This window comes from Heterocephalus glaber, unplaced genomic scaffold (assembly GCF_053883595.1).
Source record: "Heterocephalus glaber isolate CG9 unplaced genomic scaffold, H.glaber_assembly_v1.0 deba00001442, whole genome shotgun sequence".
In the NCBI taxonomy this organism is placed as follows: domain Eukaryota; kingdom Metazoa; phylum Chordata; class Mammalia; order Rodentia; family Bathyergidae; genus Heterocephalus; species Heterocephalus glaber.
The window spans coordinates 429,938-450,067 of NW_028258296.1; the positions used below are offsets into that span (position 1 = coordinate 429,938).

General features: G+C 44.5%; 1 long non-coding RNA gene across 1 annotated transcript in view; it reads left to right on the plus strand.

The window, feature by feature from the left end:
• Positions 1-3,789: 3,789 nt before the first annotated feature.
• LOC110348385 (uncharacterized) overlaps positions 3,790-20,130 on the plus strand; it is a 33,670-nt gene continuing 17,329 nt past the window's right edge. Inside the window, exon 1 of the long non-coding RNA XR_002393590.2 lies at positions 3,790-4,384. This is a non-coding gene — a long non-coding RNA (uncharacterized LOC110348385). The remainder of the gene's footprint in view (positions 4,385-20,130) is intronic.

The window sequence follows — 20,130 nt, forward strand, 5'->3', positions numbered from 1 at the left end:
CCTCCACTTGTACCCACTCTCAGAACTCCGTCTCCACCCCGGCCCCTGCAGCCCTTGAGGCGGTAGTGGCTTTGCGCCGCATTCTGTGGGTCCCTCGATACTCCTAGTTTGTTTCTTAGCCCAACCCCCATTTCTGCAGGTTGTGCTTTTGCTTGATTCTCTTCCTTGGAACCACCTGTGGTGAACTGACTAACAGCTGGCCTGTGCATATGAACCTCAAAGAACCCTTTGTGATGCATCGCAGAAATGGTCACCACAGTCCTCCTGCAGTTATGAGGCAAGTCTGTGAGTCCACCCGTCCAATCGAGGTTGCCTTGAGGCTTGCTGTAACCAATGGGAGATTTTGTGAGCCAGGCACAAAAAGAGAGTACCCTGTGTGGTACTGACACAGCCTGGGGACTCCGGGACCCCTGCCACATGAACAGCCTAGACCTGTCTGCCTGACGACCATGGACACAGAGCTCCGTCTTCTCCAGAATTTTGTTGGCATCCTGCCAGCACCTGCGCTGGGGCCAGGTTCTCTGAGACCACTGAACTGCAGTCAGCCCCCAGTTGGTGGAGAAGCATAGGCCAGTCCTCAGCACAGCTGGGCGGAGAAAGAAGACACAGAAGAGCGAATGGCAGGTGGTTAAATCAGTTTTTGAGGGTTGTGGGTAAAACAGAAATAACTAGCTGTCACATCTCTGGTTATACCAAATAAGGTTTAAAGTGGAATGCAGTATACATGTCTTTATCAGTATTATTTAACTACATTTGTCTGAAGATTTAGGGAACGTTTTCTTATATAATATCCCAAGTGCTTCTCTTAACTAGGCTTGAGTGTGAATCATAGACAGCATCCAGCCATCACCCCAGCTGTTCCCACGGTGACCCAGCAGCCCTGGACCACCGGGCACAGCTCCAAAAGGCAACTCACTCCACAGATCCTAATGGGTCAGCGGCAGCCTTCTGTCATTAAGAAAACATTCATTGCTATGAGAAAAATAATTGGCATAATGTTATGTCTATATATAGAAGTAAGATTAGAGGGCCTGGGATGTAACTCAGTGGTTCTGTCGCCTGCCTCGAAAGCGCAAGGTCCCAAGTTCGATCCCCGGTACCAAAAAAAAAAAAAGTAAGATTAGAGGATATAACCCCAAAACGTTAATTTCCCATAATTTATCAGGTATCATTTCCCTGCTAATGCACAGCATTCATCAGTCCACTCTCCCCACCAACCTCTTCCTGTTTCCTGGTCTCTGACTGAGCTTCCTTCCACCAGAGGGGATTTTCCGATGACATTTTACAGAGCTTTATTCTCCCTTCAAATTGTATGCAGAAGTTACCTTGGAATGCCCACCTTGCTCATCTCATATAACATCCCCCCTTTTCTAAAAACTCTGTCTCACTTGCTCTCTTCAGGGCTCTTACCATGATTAGTAGTCAATTTGCTTCTTCATTTACATATTTCCTTCCTTACCCCTGAAACACAAACTCCTCAAAAGCAACACCCTTACCTGTGTAGGTTACTACTGATGCCCAGCACCCAGCAAAGTGTGGGGCCAGAAGAGACTCTCAGTACTTTTGCAAGAAAGTAGCTTTCTGTATGGTAGGATTTTAGTTAGTTATATTCTTTGGAATAATAATATTTATTCTTCAAGTGTACTAGAATGAGTTAAATGCTATTCTTGTAATCTAAAACAATGGCATTTTAAAGCATGTGGAATGGATGAACGTATTGTGGGTTCTTACTCTCAGAATCGGTTTCTTGGTTGTTACCTGAGGAGATATTTGCAGCCTGGGAATGAAAGGAAATCACTATGCCCAGTGTCATGTGCTGTGTACGACAGGTAGGAATGGTGGGGTGGTGGCTCCATCTTCCAACCCCACACCTGCAGTGCAGCCCCTGAACTGGGGAGGGGATGAGGGAAACAGTTGGAGAAGGATAGATTCACTTGTGTCAAACGTCTTTCTCATATGTTTTGACAAAAATGTTCCTAGAACTTGGAAAGCCACCAGCAGCCAAAAGCTTATCCCATTTCACAGTATGAATCAAGCAAAGTTTGCGTGCGTCCATTAACAAAGGGCGGTCCCACAAATCAATTTACGCTTCAATATGATGAAGTGGGGTTCCGTCGTGGTTCACACAAAGCAGGTGCGTTAACATGGATTGAGTCCCTACTCTATGGCACTTTTGCTAAGCATTTAGGATATGCATCCATAGTCCTCCTGTTTACTGATCGATTGTAGGTAGCTAGTGTTAAATCACACTCTCGGGTCATAGTCCCTTACATTTCCTCCTCTGTTGAAGGAAACTCAGTCAGTTGCCTATGATTATTAAAGTTTTGATGAGCCACTGTGGTTTTCTTCTCACTTTGGAACCTTTCTGACTATTTTACTGAAGACCTCAAAATGGACATATGGACATGGTTGAGGTGTTACACATTAGGTCATTATTCTATTCCTCAATTTCATCTCTGTAAAAAAAAACCTTCTGTAATTAATTGTATTTATGCACCATGGCACAGCCTGGGAGCATTTTAGCCATCACTGAATTTTATAGATTCTTGTTAATTAAATTTGTCCACAGATAAGATTCCATGTGCTCATGATCCACACTGTACTACAAGCTCTGCTTTCAGCTTTTCTGATTGGATAGGAAAGATAAAGGGCTCTCTACAAAGATAGCATCAATGACTTAAAGTTCCAGTTAGCAAGAAAAGGAGACAAAGGAACATAACACAAATGTCATGGTGAGGAACATGATGAAGAGGTGCTAGTCACTGCAGGGTTTGATAAAGCACTTCTCAATTGTTAGAGAAATCTCTTGATTTAGTAGAAAATGCCACTGACTGGTAGGTCTGAAGTCTGAAGAGTAAAAGTTCATCTAAGTGTGATGGACTTGATAGGAGCCTGGGTGGAGTGGGGCTGTGGGTTAGGGCCACATACTTGGTCTAGATCTCAGAAGTAGCATGGGCAGACAGTCAGATCAGCACTGAGGAGATGGAGGAGCTGCTGGAAAGTCAGAAATCTGTGGACCTCCAGGACAGACAGGTCAGGAACCAGAGGAGTCACAGGAATTGAAGGCACAGGCCTGGGGTCTGGCACAACACGTGTCTGGTGAGGTTCCCTTAAGAGCCACTGCTTTAGCTGGAATTCCTTGGCCTGGATCCCTGGTCCGACTAGGGAGAATCTGTGAAAGGTGACTGGTCGAGCTCTGGCCGTCCTTCACTGTAGGCTATAGACAAACTCTCTGGATAGTCTCACCTCTCCTACCCCTCCAGCTTTCTCCAGAACTGTGTTGTCTTCTTCACTGCAGCATGCATGCATCTGACATCTTCTATCCCTGTCTGCTCTCAGATTCGCCTTCCTCATCTCTCCTCCCCCTCCACCCACTTGGCTCCTCACTTAATCTTTTAATTCGGGCTCAACTATCATAATCAGCACAGCAGGAGAGGCTGATCCAGGAAGACCTTATTTCTTTTTAATGTACATGGATTATACTGGATAAAATATAATTATTTTTTAAATGCATCCCCAAGCTTGAACTCTCTCTCCAGCTATAAGAAACAAAGAAGAGTGAAGCAGAGTAGAGCTAGAGCTCAGAAGCTCACAGGTGCATCAGAAACTCATGCTTTTCACAGGCTGGGGTTTCTTCCACTTCCTTCCTTCCTCCTCTTTCGTACTCCTTCCCTTTTGGTACAGGTCATTTCTGGAATAGATGAGACCCAGAAGATTAGGAGAACTTCCCTGGTGAAAGAGAGAGAGCCATGGTGTCCTAGAGAGGAAGTCTGAGCCCAGGCAGGGTGAGGAGTGTGTCCATCACACCTGAGAAGGTAAGAAAGATGTCACCCAAGGCTTCTGCATGGGCACATACTGGTGTGTGCATTGACCGCCAAGTAGACCTGTACAGAGGGGGGCACCGAGCAAGGGGAGCTGGCAGCCAGTGTGTGGGGGGGATGGCACCTGTGCTTGCAGGGCGTCGGAGGTCAGAGCCTGAGCAGAACAGAGTCAGCCTAGCACGCATGTCACTGCCCAGGTAGGGACGAGAATGGCACCACGTGGAAGGACAACTGATGTTGGGTGCTCCAGGCCCAGCACAATCAGGAGGATTTTGTCCAAGGAATGGGGAGGGACAGCCAGGGACAGGTTAGGAGTAAGGAGGGCTCCATGCTAGGGCATCAGGCATAGGTGTCAGGGCCAGCATGTGTAAGGAGAGGATTCACCAGAGGCGGCAGCAGAGACCAGAACTGGGGGTCTTCAGTGCTTCGGACAGGATCTGGGCGTGTCCCCCAAACCTTGGTCCCTACTGTGGTGACCGTGCAAGGGTGTAGGACTTTAGGAGGCAGGCAAGATTGCTGCACAATGGGGCATCGCCTCCCGGGGATCAGTGCAGTTCCACCAGGTAGGTGGCTTTTCCTGAGGGGTGACGGTCACAGTGTCAGGCTGGGCCCCTCCCACGTGATTGGTTGGTTCCCTTTGTTTCCTTTTGGGGAGCTAATGGTGTTCTGAGACTGAACTGGAGGGTGAGGTGGCGTAGGACCTCGTGACTGCAATAAACGCCGCTGAGTTATGGGCCTTAAAATGGTAAATTTCGCGTTGTGTGTCATTCACCGGGCGAAGGAAGAGTGAGTGCACTTGCACTTCTTTTTATAGCTGGTGCTTGAAAGCAGACTGGAAGGGGCCATGGGGGCCGCTGCCCCGAGAACCCCGCAGCGTCTGAGGTGGACGGGATGGCTTTGGGGACGAGGTGGCTTCAGGATGTCCCTGAGCTGAGCTGCGGTGGCCCCAGGCAGCCTGGAGCCAGCGTGTGCCTCCCTGCAGCTCTGCGACCCCGGAGAGCTCGCTCTTCCCACCCGGGGCAGTCGTGGCAGGGCAGTGGAGGGTTTAGGGTGAGAACACAGAGCCTGACACGCGGTGCGTGCTCCGGAAGGTCAGCCGCACTTGCAGTTCCGAGATCACTTAAAGGAAACTTCCTCATAATCCAAACACACACAGCCAGGAAGTGTCTTGGGTGCTGGAGGAAGCTTGTGGAAGTCACCAATCACCAGTCTACTCTCCAACCAGCAGTGGAGCAGGGTTTCTCTTTCCCCACAGCCCCACCTGCTTTTGTTTTTGTTTTTGTTTTTCTTTTTGTTAAATTCTTTTATTGGTACATTGTAGGTAGACAACACAATTACATTTCTCACTGGGAATTGTACCTTTACATGATGCATCTTGGTTCTTATTTTTTGCCCATTCCTAGCCCTCCCTTCACCCCCTCCACCCTTCCCTATTTACAAAGACCTTATTTCCATTTTTTCCATTTCTCATCATTTTTCCTTTCCCTTCTTTCCTTTCCCCTGACCCTCCCACTACTCCTGTTCCTTTAGGCCTTTTCTTCCTATTTTGCATTATCGATTATTCATTCTAATCATCGGTACATTTTAGGTACACAATATAATGACATTCATCATTGGAGATTTGCACCTTTACATAATCTCTCTTGGTTCTTATTTTTCACCTTTGCCCAGCCCTCCCTTCAACCTCTCCATTCCTCCCTATTTACAAAGATTTTGCTCCTATTTTTCCATTTTCTCATATTGATCCCATTCCCTTCTATCCTTTCCCTTAGCCCTCCCACTTCCTTCCCCTTTGCCCCTTTTCTTCCTATTTCACATTACCTATTATACATTTTAGTCCTTATTTACACTTTCAGTTTCTCACACCAGGGAAACTATTCAGTATTTATACATGTGTGTCCTATTTATTTCACTTAAGAATATCACCTCAATGTGCATCCACTTAGCTAGAAATGTCTCTAATTTCTCATTTTTGATGGCTGAGTAGTACTCCATTTTATTTAAAAAACCACATTTTCTTTATCCAGTCTCCAGTTGATGGGCATTTGGGCTGTTTCCAAGTTTTAGCTATCACAAACTGTGCTGCTATGAACATGGGTACACATATATCGCTGTGGTATGATTCTTTTAATTCTTTGGGGAAAATCCCCAGCGGGGGAATAGTGGAGTCAAATGGGACCTCCAGTCCTATTTCTTTGAGGTATCTCCATACTGATTTGCACAGTGCTTGCACCAGTCTGCATTCCCACCAGCAGTGGAGCAGGGTTCCTCTTTCCCCACAGTCCCACCAGCATTTGTTATTGGTTGATTTCATGATAGCAGCCATCCTTTCTGTGGTGAGGTGGAATCTTAGCATTGTTTTCATTTGCATCTCTCAAATGACCAGTGATGTTGAACTTTTTTTCATGTATTTATTTGCTATTTCTACTTCTTTGTCTGAGAAATGTCTGTTCATTTCAGATCCCCATTTTCAGATTGGGTCTTTAAATTTGGGAGCTCTGATCTTTTTAAGTTCTTTATAGATTCGAGATAGTAGACCTTTGTCTGAGGAAGAGCAGGTGAAGATTTTTTCCCACATTGTGGGTTGTCTCTTCACACTGCTGGTGGTTTCTCTTGCTGTGCAGAAGCTTTTTAATAAGAGATCCCACTTGTTGATTGTTTGTGCTAGTTCATGAGCAACTGAGGTTTTGTTCATAAAATCTTTTCCTACACCGATGTCTTCAAGGGTTCTACCTAACCTCTGTTCCAACTGGTTCAGAGTTTCTATTTTAATATTTAGATCTTTAATCCATTTTGATTTTAGTTTAGTGCATGGAAAGAGATATAGGTCTAGTTTTAATCTTTGGCAAGTTGAAGCCCAATTTTTCCAGCACCATTTATTAAAGAGGCTATCTTTCCTCCAGTGAGGGTGTTTGGCTCCTTTATTGAAGATGAGATGGTTGAGTGTGCCTGGAGTTGTCTCTGCATCTTCTAATCTGTTCCACTGGTCCTCAAGTCTGTTTCTTCTCCAGTACCATGCTGTTTTTATCACAGTAGCTTTGTAGTAGAGTTGCCGGTTGGGGATTGTGATACCCCCTGCCATGTCTCTGTTACCTAGAATTGCTTTTGCTATTCCAGGTCTCTTCTTGCTCCAAATGAATTTTTGGATTGTTTTCTCAAGGTCTATGAAGTATGCTGCTGGGATCTCAATTGGAATTGCATTAAATCTATATAGCAGTTTTGAAAGTATGGACATTTTCACTATATTAATCCTTCCTACCCAAGAGCAGGGGATGTCTGTCCATTTTCTGATATCATCTTCAATCTCTCTTTTCAGAGTGCCATAGTTTTCAGAGAAGAGGTCTTTGATTTCTTTCGTTGGGTTGATTCCTAGGTATTTCAGTGTTTTGGATGCTATTGTGAAAGGAATTATTTGCCCTATTTCTCTCTCAGTGAGTCTGTCATTGGTGTAGAGGAAAGCTATTGATTTTTGTGTGTTGACCTTGTAACCAGCTACTTGACTGAATTTGGTTATTAAGTCTAGAAGACTTTTGGTGGAGTTCTTGGGGTCTTCTATATAGAGTATCATGTCATCTGCAAATAATGACAATTTAACTTCTTCATTACCTATCTTTATTCCTTTTATTTCTTTCTCTTGTCTAGTTGCTGTGGCTAATGTTTCCAGGATTATATTGAACAAGAGTGGTGATAGTGGACATCCTTGTCTTGTTCCTGATTTTAGTGTGAAGGATTTCAGTTTTTGACCATTTAGTATGATATTGGCTGTTGGTTTTTCATAGATGGCTTTTATCAGTTTGAGGTAGAGACCATCTATTCCAATTTTTTGTAGGGTTTTTATCATAAATGCATGTTGGATTTTGTCACATGCTTTTTCTGCATCTATGGAGATAATCGTATGGTTTTTGTCCTTGGCTCTATTGATATAGTGTATTACATTGATTGATTTTCATATATTGAACCATCCGTGCATCCCCGGGATGAATCCCACTTGATCAGGGTGTATGATCTTCTTGATGAGCTTCTGCATTCTGTTTGCCAGTGTCTTATTAAGGATTTTTGCATCTATGTTCATTAGTGAGATTGGCCTATAGTTCTCCTTTTCAGTTGGGTCTTTCTCTGCTTTGGGGATCAAGGTGATGCTTGCTTCCAGGAATGACTTTGGGAGTATTGCTTCCCTTTCAATTTCATTGAAGAGTTTAAACAGTAGTGGCAGTAGTTCCTCTCTAAATGTCTTGTAGAATTCAGCAGTGAAGCCATGAGGACCCAGGCTTTTCTTAGTTGGTAAGTTTTTAATTATATTTTCAATTTCATTAATTGATATTGGGTTGTTTAGACTTTTTAGGTCTTCTTTGTTCAACTTTGGTAATTCATACTTATTTCACAATCTGTCCATTTCTTCTGTGTTTTCCATCTTATTGATGTATAGGTTCTCGAAGTATGTATTGATGATCCTGTGGATTTCTGCTATGTCCATTGTAATTTCATCCTTTTCATTCCTAATTGCATGGATCTGGGCATTTTCTTTCCTTTTTCTGATAAGGTTGGCTAAGGGTTTGTCAATTTTGTTTATTCTTTCAAAGAACCAACTCTTGACTTCATTGATTTTTTGTATCGTTCTCTTAGTCTCCATTGGATTGATTTCTGCTCTAATCTTTATAATTTCCTCCCTTGTATGAGCTTTGGGTTTGTCTTGCTCTTCTTTTTCTAGAAGCTTGAGGTTCAGCATCAGGTTGTTTAATTGGCCTTGATCTATTTTCCTAATATGAGTATTCACTGCTATGAATTTCCCTCATAAGACTACTTTCATTGTGTCCCATAGATTCAAATAGGTTGTATTGGCATTGTCATTTAATTGAAGGAACTGTCTGATTTCGTCTTTAATTTCCTCTGTGACCCACTGGTTATTCAGAAGCGTGTGGTTCAATTTCCATGTGTTCATGAAATTTTTCTGGTTTCTTTTGCTATGGATCTCCAATTTCATCGCACTATGGTCTGATAATATACAGGGGATAACTTCAATTCCTTTGCACTTACTTAAACATATTCTATGAGCAAGTACATGGTTTATTTTAGAGAACAATCCATGTGCAGCTGCAAAGAATGTACATTCTGATTTTGTGGGGTGGAACACTCTGTAAACATCTGTTAAGTTCAGTTTTTCAAGAGTTTGATTGAGTTTAAGTAATTCATTATTTATTTTTTGTCTAGTTGATCTATCTATTTGTGACAGTGGGGTATTGAGGTGTCCCACTACTACTGTATTAGTTCTTGTATGATTTTTCATGCCCATTATTATTTATTTTATATAGTTGGGTGCACTAGTGTTTGATGCATGTATATTAATGATTGTCATCTCTTCCTCTTTGATTGTTCCCTTTACAAAGATGGAGTGTCCTTCTTTGTCTCTCTTAGTCAGTGTTGGTTTGAAATTCATTTGATCTACAAAGAGGATAGCTACTCCTGCTTTTTTTTGGGTTCCTATCACATGGAATATTGTTTTCTACCCTTTAACTTTCAGTCTATGAGTTTCGTTTTGAATTAAGTGTGTTTCTTGTATGTAGCATATTGTTGGATCTTGGTTCTTGACCCGTTTTGCCAGCCTATTTCTTTTGATTGGTGAATTGAGTCCATTAATATTGATGGTTTGAACTGATACATATTGACTTATCCTTGTCATGGCTTTTTCTTTCTGTTGGATTCTCCCCTTTTGCATTTAATTTCTTGTTGTGCCTGATGGATTCATTCTGCAGGGCTTCCTGGGGTTGTGATCCTCATTGTCTTTTCCTAGGATATTGTCTAAAATATTTTGGAGTGCTGGTTTGGTATTCATGAAGTTCCTAAGGTGCTCTTTTTCATGAAAGTATCTTATTTCTCCATCAATTTTGAAAGATAGTTTTGCAGGGTACATCAATCTGGGTTGGAGGCTGTTTTCCTTTAGGGGTTGACGATACATCACTCCAAGCTCTTCTTGCCTTGATGGTTTGTGTTGAGAAGTCTGCTGTAATTCTGATGGGCTTTCCTTTGTATGTGGTTTGTTTCTTTTCTCTAATTGCTTGTAGAATTTTGTTCTTCTCTTGGGTTTCTGGAATCTTAACAATTACATGCCTATGTGTAGATTTTTTTTTTTTTCGAGGCTAGTTGGAGTCCTATATGCCTCACTTATCTGTATGTCAAGTTCTTTTCCTCTGCTTGGGAAGTTTTCTGCCATCACTTCTCTGAACAGGTTTTTATGTCATCTGCACTCTCTCCTGTTTCTTCATTGACTCTGATCAGTCTTATTTTATTCTTCTTTGCATCATTTAACAGCTGCTGGATTGATTTCTTGTGGTCCCTTAGTATTTTAAAGGATTTTTTTCTTTTCCTAGTCACTAATTGCAATCTTATCTTCCGTATCTGAAATTCTGTCTTCACATTGGCTCATTCTGCTGTGTAAATTTTCAATAGAGTTTTTAATCTTCTGGAAATCTGTTTACATGTGTTTTATGGACTGCATTTGTTTCCTATGTTGGGATTCCATCATGTTCCTCAGCTTCTCTATTTTTTATCTGTGTCCTCTCTAGATTTATTAATCATGTTTTGCACTATGAGCACAATCTTTGCTGTTATCTGAGAAATTATTTCTGATTTCATTTTTTCCATATCCTCTTTTGTTGCCAGTTCAGGGATTCCAGGTTGTTGAGTATCAAATTGTTCCATCTCATTTCCCTTTGGGGTTGCTTTAGGTGATCTAGAAGTCTGGTTTTGAGACTTGTTTACATTTCTTCTCATTTCAGTGGAGTGGGGGATGTGTGCTATTGGTGCCCACATGGGTCACCTCCTCAGTGCTGGGGATGGTGGTACAGCAGCCCAGAAGGTTCACCTCCTCTGCACTGTGGGCAGCTGTGCTCCTTGGTTCTCAGTGTGGTGGTACAGTGGCATAGAAGGTTCTCCTCCTCTGCACTGGGGGCAGCTCTGCTCCTTGGCACTGGGGGAAGTGTTACAGTGGCCCGGAAGGTTCACCTCCTCTCCTTACTCATACTTTTTAATGAATCCATACTCTGAACCACTTTGTGCTGTAATTTTTTTTTAAATAGAGAAGGAATTTCCTAAAGGACAAAGATCAGTCTTGGAGAAGAAGAAAACACAGAATTAAAAAATCCCACAGAGACAAAGAGGAAGAAAACAGGTTCATTAGAGGAGACCTCCCATAAAACCCAGTATCCCAACAGTTGCAGAAGGGTTGGAAAAAAGATAAAAGCTGTTTAGAAGACAAAGTCAATGCCACGACTGAAGTCTTTTTTTGTTTTGTTTTGTTTTGGTTTTGCTTTTTGTGAGATCAGGTCTTGCTGTGTAGTTCAGACTGGGCTTGAACCCACTATGTGGCCCAGAGTGACCTTGAATTCCCAGCAATCCCCCTGCCTCAGACTCCAGGGTCCTGGGACAACAAATGTGTCCCTACATGCCCAGCTAATGACTGAAAATGTAGAGGAAGCCCACAGCTTAGATAACAGGAATACCACAAATGATCATTTCAGCATGGAATCTCCTGCTTTTTGAATTATATAGCTATATTTTATTCTCTTTCTATGCTCTCTTTCCCTAACAATATTCTGCAAGTCAATATTTCATATGATTCTGGGCCTGAAATTAAAGTCTATACATTTTACTGCTAATTTACACTTAAATGGAAACATCATTGATATTACAGTTTGGAAGTAGGACTGAGATGTGGTTATCCAAGTTCTACTTCCAGAAATATCTTTAGAACAAAGTGCCAAAAAAGCATTTATCCTACCACAGCAAAGCATGCCACAGAAACACATTTTCTGCCTCAAGGAAAATGATTGATTTCCCCTTCAAAATGGAATATTCTTCCATGACTTGAAAGATGGCAATTATTTTTCTATAGTGTCTTAGTTACTTTCATTGCTGAAACAAAATACCCAACACCCAATTTTAAAGGAGGAAAGCTTTATTATGGCCCACAGTTTGTGGAGGCTTCAATTCATTCTTGGCTGGCTCCAAGGCAGGGTGGCATGGCAGAGGGCACCGCAGAGGAGAAAGAGTTCATAGAGAACAGAGGGCAGCAAGCAGTGAAGCACTGAAGCAGCAGCAGCAGCAGGAGAGCAGCAGTTAGCAATAAGACAGAAGCCTCTTCCAGCCTACCTGCCTTTTGAGTGGTGTCACCCAAACCCAGGGTGGGCCTTCCCATTATCAACATCCAGAACTATGCTCAACCAATCAGTGAGTTAATTTAATAATCATGTACCCTTAATCTCACCATCTCACAATTTAGTCCCAACATCACATAACTTAATCCCAGAATCACACACCCTGGAACCAGCCACCCCTGAAAAGCCCCACCTATGTGGGCAAGAGGCTTTTGGGGGCATCTAGACACAACCCATAACATGTATACATAACATACATAATAACCCATAACATGATTATAATTCCAATTAAAGTATCATAAATGGTTGAAGCCTTGGGAATTTATCACTTCTCTAATCTCTTTGACATCGTTTGACTTCACACAAAGCAATGACTCCTCAAGATAGAAGTCAAGATTTTCTTAAATAAAGCCTTGCCCCTTTAAACCTCCATGAGGAAAAAGTTGAATTGATACAGCTTGTTTATTCCAAGAACTTCATACTGCAAGAAGTTTGCCTCACTACAGATGCTGAGACTCTTCAGGGCTTCGCCTTCAGTAGGATCCCTTGGAGTGAGTCATGAATTTGAGGCTGCACCATGTCTGCCTCTGCCATCCTTTTAGTTTTCATCACCCACAATACAAGGAAGAAGGGGAGAACAGGCTAATGAACTTCACATAGACGTCAGGCCTGGATAATGTGGTGAATTAATCACCTGCTAGAGGAGGCTGCATTGTGTACGAAACACAATCTAGTGTTGAAACTAAACTGTGGGGGTCAAGGCTTCCCTGACCAGGGGTCCACCTGTCACTTCTGGGATCAAGCCACCTGCAGTTGCCACAGGGTGTCATGTTTGTTTGATGACCTGCCTCCTCCACTGGACTGCAAGTTCTATGGAGACAGTGCGGTGCCTGCTTAGTTCAGGTTGATTTCCAGCTCCCAGTGCTCATTTAGAGCATTGGACTTCTGTGAACACCCTGTAAGCAGGCCGCAAAAGGACTTGTCCAGAAATAGCATGGAATGACTTGAACCAGCTGTGGAATTTTTGGCAAGAAACTTTAGTTTTTCTGCTTGTTCTTTGCCTTTAAAAAGAAGTCATTGATATGTTTCTAAGGGTCACAGTTGGCTTCAAGTGATTTGGTGTAAGTGAAGAACAGAAGATATGCACACATACTATGCAAATGAGAAGCCCCACTTCCCCATAAATCTGGAATTCCTAATAGAGGAATACATTTGCTAAATAATTGTATTCAGCATCCTCAAAAGTTCATTCCATTGTGAGATCCTATGTTTCTATAACTCTCACTACTTTGATGTTTGGTGTACACTTGGCTAGGCACCCTCATGGAGTAGGAAGAGGAAATATCTCAAAGTACTTCTTAGGAGGAACGGAATCTCTTGTTGTGTAGGTTTATTTCTACCCCTATTCAGAATTAACTGAGCAGACTGTTAATACTGAACATTTTACTCACTCTAAACTTCATGTATGTAACAATGGAAGACTTATTTATAGTACATCATGATTCAGGGATGTTCAAGCTGTGTTATCTCATTTAGTTCTCTAGTACCCATTGTTACTCTTCCCATTTTGCAGTGAGATAAATGGGAATATTATGTGTAAGTCTATTTCCCCTGAATGTGTTAGGAAGACACAGAAGCAGGCGTTTCCTTCCAAGTCACCATCCCGAGCCGTTTCTGTCCATAACATGCAGGTCTGCTTGTCTCACCTCTCCCAGGATAAATATTGCTATTGGACTCTACATCAGTCTCCTCTTGCTATTCTAACAAATTGCTACCAAGGCAGGGGCCAACTACCACACAGATTTATCCTCTCATATTTCTGGAGGTCAGGAGTCTGAAATCGGTCAGCAGGGCTGAGTTCCTTTAGTGGCTCTGGGATAAAATCTGTCCCTTTTCCTCTCTGGCCTTTGAGACTGTCCTCAGTTGCTGACTTGTTCCTCCTCCACCTTTTTTTTTTTTGGCCAGGAGCAAAGCACATGTGCCAACCTCCACCTTCCACTTATAATGATTCTTGGGATTGCATTAGTCCCACCAGATAGTTCCGAAGCACCCCATCCTAGCTGCCTGAACTTGCTCACAAATCAAGATTTCTTCTGCCCTATAAGGTAGCCTCCTGCCACACTCCAGAGACCAGGGTGTAGACAGCTTAGAAACTCACTTCCCTAGCCTCAAATGAGCTACTGAAAACTGGCCCCACCGGTGAGGGACACATGCTGAGGACACGAAGGCTGGGTTCAAACTTGTTTGTTTGATATTTGGATGACTGTGACATTGTCATGTATCTCTTCCTAAATTTCCATTTTATTCCAGAAAAAAAATAAATGAGTTCTCTTAATTCATGTGCGACTAACAAGCTGACAAATGAACCTATTACACCAGCCTATGTGGTTTGGTGATTTCTGCATTCAAGACCTACTCATCTCACTGGCTCTGCATGCTGTGTGGCTTTATAACCTTATAAGTAAGGAAACTGAGTTCCAGGGAGGGTAGGAAATCTGCTGAAGGTAATGTGGCTGCTGAGGAGCTAGGACTCGGACCTGGGTCTGCCTCAACTTCAACTTCCCTTGTAATCTCCTGCTTCCTTCCTCTAGGGTCCAAGGAGACCACAACAATATTCTTACACTGAAAGTGTTGCATGGATGTAGGGGTCAGGATTCCTATCTGAGAAGGGACGAGCTCTTCTCCTGGCATCGCTATGGCTGTCCCTGACAACACTGTAACTCTGAATGTGCATTTGCATATGTCCAAAAACAATATTATTCGAAGAGTAAGGCTGTCTTCTTATTCCATTATTTTTTCCATTTAAAGTGGACTTGAGAAAGCTTTCTAAATATGTTATTAAATTCCTCCAGCCTCTTATCCTGGGGCAGCCTTAGCCTAGGCAGTGACCACTGGCCAAAGATGGACAGAGTGCAAAGCCACCAGGCATCATGGGGCTCCTTTGTCCTATGTGCTGCACATGCCCTGAATGTTCTTCCTGTTCCATTCTATTGGTTCCTGCAGACGGTGACCCTGCAGGGGCTGTGTGGAACACCCTACCTTCCCTACCCTGTGGACTTGGTTGACACCTTGCTGACTCTACATGGTCCCAGAGCAGTTTCTCTATTTCAATTTGTGCTGCTTTTGACACTTAGTGGAAGATATCTTCTGTAATACATCACCTCATGACATAACATTACCATTTGCTTAGTTTTTCCTTCCTAAATTAGGAGACCCCTGAGCCAGCACTAAAGATGCCAAATACTCCTTCCCTGAAGGAGCAGGAAGGAAAACATGCCATCTGCAAAGTGGAATAGACACAGACTAGAGGACATGCCCTGGGGAAGCTGATGTTCTCAGAGGGTCTCCATCCTTTGTTTCCCTGTCTCCATCTCTGGGCCCATTTGCTTCTTCTGCCTAGAAATGCCTTTCTCCTCCTTCCCAGTAAACCCTGGCTTGTCCTCCATAACTCACATCAATAGTCTGCTGTGATAAGCTTCCAATATCAAGGTTAGTTTGTGGATCAAAGACTGAGTTTACTATTACTTTCAGAATAACTAGTGTTCCCTGGACACATACAGAGAGCAGAATCCCAAAATTCTGAACTCAGAAACATGAAATCTGATTGGTATCCCAGAAGCAGAGTCCAGGAAGGAGATTGTGGGGCACATGCTTCTCTGAAGAAGGTGTCCTCAGGATAAAGGGAGGGCAGGGATAGGCAGAGGAGACGCTGAAGGTGTGGTGTCAGCTGGAGATCTCGTTCAGCCTGGGGCCCGATCTCAGGCTCCACAGTCTCTGGCATCGCTCACTTTCCACAGCTGCTGTGGGGAAAGAGAAGGCACAGCCTCCAGGGGCCAGGCCTTCCTCAGGGAGGACAGCCCTGAACTGCTAGGACCACTCCCCTGGACACGGGGCGCTCTCCCGGAGAAGCTGGGTTGTGTGCTGATGCTGTTTGGTGGAGGGATGAAGGCGTCTTGGCTGTGCTGGGCTGTGTTCCCATTGCCAAGTGAGTACTGGCCTGGTCCGGGGCCGGCACAACCTCCCGTGCTAAGCTAAAGGGAAAGAGAGAGGCTCTGGCTGGGATCTTGCTGAGAGCAATTGGCCACTGTGGGCTCAGACTGCCAGAACGCACACCTGACACCTCCATGGAGGTTGGAAGGGGCGTCCACCTGCACAGCCTCAAGGGCCACTGGGACAGTGGGTTCCCTACCAGGAAATGGCAGCCCAGCAACCTGTTCACGTACGCAGTAGCAACTGTCCTCCTTCAGCTCAGAAAGCTACTTTAATCATTTGTGTAGTTTTCTTGTGTAAATATCTGTCAAGTAGCCTTTGGTTCATCGATAACCTAAGGAATTGTCAGCTTTGTAACTGAAACTTAAATTGCATATAAATCATTAATATTCATTGAGTTAGTGTTCAGCATCAGGCATCTTTCACTTTTCGATTTTTTTTTTCAGTACTAGGGACTGAACCCAAGGCCTTCACACTGAGCTACACCCTTGGCCTTTTTTATGTTTTGTTCTGAGACAGGGCTTTGCCAAATTACTAAGTCACCAAGGTGGGACTTGAACGTTTGACCCGCCTGCCTCAGCCTCCCAGAGTGTTTGGGTTACAGGCATGTGCCAGCACTCCTGACTTTAGAGCATTCTCACATTGTAAAACTCCGGAAAGTAAGTGTTGTTATCTATCTTCTGGCAGATGAGGAAACCAAGGGCCTGAGACAAGGCAGTGACCTGTGCTGAGAATGAGCCCAGATCTGAAGCCAGGCCTGTTTATTTTCAGTTGCATCAGCAGGCAAGCTAACTTCCTAAGTGCTGAAAGGCTGCTTGAATTATGTTTCCATCAGATGATGTCGGTAGATACTGTGCGTTTCCCAAAGTCTGTCTAGTGGCTTTTGAACATTTTAAAGTCAAGAATGATCTGCAGCATTTCAGTGGGTGCTGTGGTCTCCATCAAGAGCCAGGGGCCTGTTTAAAACTCTATGCCTAGATTTCTCACCCAGCCGGAGGCAGGTGCTGGTCGAACAAGAGCCAGGCCCCCAGTACCGCGTTGGTGCAGCTGCCCTGCAGAGCCGCGTCACCCAAAGAATCTCCAGGAAGTCTCTTAACCCATTCCAGCCTCAGTGTCCTTCCCTAAACAGGCCGTGCCAGAGCTGAACTTGTCTGCATGCTGGACAGAGGGGGATCAGGCAGGGATGGAGCCTAGGTCTTCACACTGAGCTCTGCCTCGGCCTGGGACTCACAGGTGCCCAAGGGGTTCGGTCAGGGCCAGGACTGAGCACTTTGGTGCTGGGATCCCTGCCACCATGGCAGTCACTGCAAGTGCACTTGGATCTGTTTTATATATCAAGGTTCTGGAGGTTCTGCAGGGTGTTTCACTTGAAAAACATAGGTTTTAGCTATTTGAAAAAGTTTGAAAACCACTTTCATCTTGAACTCTTCCTAGCGCAGCAAAAGCTCACTCAGCCACAGGGCGGCTCTTCCTACCCTCCTTCTCCTTCTCCTCCTGTGCTCGCTTTTCTCAAAGCTCGTGGGTCACTGTGTCTGGCTTCCTCTGTTGTCTCCCTCAGATCAGTGGTCAGGAGCGTGGCCTTCTCCTGGACATGTGGTCTGCTCTTGGATCCAGAGACTGGCTCCAGCTTACTCTGCAGATCCTGAGATTTACAGACACTATGCCCCGATGCAGCGGGGCACAGTATTTCCCAATGCTCTGAAGCCTCTCTAGTTACAGCATCTAACTCAATGTAATGCTATGCAGATGGTTGTTACCCTGTGTTGTTTGGGGAGTAAGAACAAAGAAAGGTGTCTACACGTGTTCAGTACACGTGATTTTCAATCCATGGTTGGTTGAATCAGCCGATTCAGAGCCACAAGTAGAGAGGAACAACTGCATAACCACCTGGGCAAACACTGAAAGTCGTGTGCTCCTAGAGTCACAGGGAAACTCTGGTCATTAGAGTGAGGGCTTTAGGAGCCCTCCTGGATGGACTCATGTTCCCATGAAAGACACCTTGAAGAGTATTCCCACCCTCCAAGCTCCCACTTGCTGGTGCCTTGATCTTGGATTTCTCTGCCTGCAGAAGAGTGAGAAATAAACTCCCATTGCTTATAAGGCACCAAGTCCTGATATTTTGTCACAGCACCTCCAACAGAGCTAGTGGTCCAACCAGACTGAGACCCTCACAACCTTAAACAAGCCACAAGTACTCTGAGCCACAAGTATGCTGAGTCACAGCTACCCGAGCCCAAGCCAGCTGGCTGAAGATAAAGATAATCCTGACCTGCCTGGGGGAAGATGGTTGTGAGGAGAGATAACCCCCATACAAAGCTACTTAGACCACTGGGAATGTCATCTTTCTTGCCTGGTGGCCTGGAAAAAAATGGTTTGTATTCAGCGTGTCTGCTGAAAGGTGGGAAATAAAAGGAAAGGGCAAGACAGGAAAGGAGATGGGCAGATAGGCATGTTTCTCCTGGCTCATCAGTGCAGGTTTCTAGCCTCATCCAAATAGTAGCGGCCCTGAGGTATGCTTGCCAGCCCCTACTGGACCAGACTCACAGCTGCTGAGCTCCATCCCTCAGGTCCCTCATTCTACATGGCCTGCTCCTGCCCTGCGACAGCAGCTTCGTAGTCCCTAGATGAATGTATGGAGTACTCCCATCCTGGATTAGGGAGCCCACAATGTGGTTAGTCAAAGCCTAAAATGTTTTTCCCTAGATGTCTTTCCTTTTATCTTTCAAGAGCAGGTAATTTAATGGAGATTGAACAGGAGTGAGAGTTCTGCTCCTCCACTCTCCCTGACCACACTGTCTGTCCCCTTCAGAGGATTCAGATGTGGGAGCAGATGTGCGTGGAGCTGGGAGGTCAGGGGGGCCAAGGTCCAGGTTCTTCAGCCATCGGAGCCACCGTGGGGCAGACGAGATGCTGTCCACTGCCTGGGCCTTGTGCACCAGCACTGTGCAGGTGCACCTCCCTCCCCCAGTACTGTGTCCAGGGGGCCCAGTGGCCTGAACTTCCTCCCTCGCCTCTGCTGCATGCTGACTGTGTCCATGAGGTTTGCTCTGACATCAACTCCACTCTTCCAAACTCAAGTCAATTACCTGCTCTTCCCCCACAACTAGCCACGCCTCACCCAGGTTGCTCACCGTCATTTTTCTTGTCCTTCAAACTCTCCTTCTTAATCCTTTCCCTTGCTGTGCCTTGATTACCAATCAATGACCCGAGACATTTTCTCTTCCTTTTCTTACCCTCTCATTCTCTCACTCATGTCTATTTTCTGTCTAGGACTATTGCTAGGGCTTCTGTCATGCTACATTATCTTCCATGTAAACTCTTACTGTAGCATAATGGATAATGTTTACTGAAACCAAGTTTTCTCAATCTCAGAACTATCAACACTTGGAACCAAAATACTTTTGGGGAGAGTATTCTGCCAGTTAAAGGATGCCCGATAGCATGACTGCTTCCCCTGCTGCATGCCAGTGGCTCCCTCAGTGGTGACACTCAAAAATATTTCCCAACACCAGGACCTCAGGGCTGCCATCCAAGTTAGGACAAGCTGCTTTAAACCAACAACAGCAGGGCCACTGAGATGTGGAATAAAACTGTGGCCCACAAAGACATTTCATTCTATGGAGACATGGAGACAAGATGTAGCTCCACCACTAGAAGCTCATACCAACTCATCAGAGTGCTCAAAGCCCTATTTACCTGTGCGCTCATGCACACGCGTGCGTGTGTGTGTGTGTGTGTTTCTGGAGACTGAACTCATGTCTTTTGTACTAAGATGCATCCCCAGCTCGCTTGCTCCTCCTCTTTCTCTCTCTCTCTCTCTCTCTTTCAAGAAAGTCTTGCCAAGTTACTCAGATTGGCCTTCTACTTGCAAACTTCTTGCCTCAGTCTGCCAGAGTGCTGGGTTTACAGACATGGCCCACCTGGTGGCTATCCTTAATCTTGCCTCTCTGTAAACCAAGATCAAGAATTGTCTTTTAATCTCTGTATCCACTTCCTAACATCCTGCCAGGCACTGAGGAGCCCACTGAGCTATATTTTTAAAAGAAAGAGCAGATAAGCCCATTGCTCCTCACCCCATCCACAACTGAGAGTCAAAGTTCCACAGGCCCAAGGCTATGTTCTCTGTATTTTTTGGTGCACTGTACAAGGATGTCTTATTTCATGGGAGC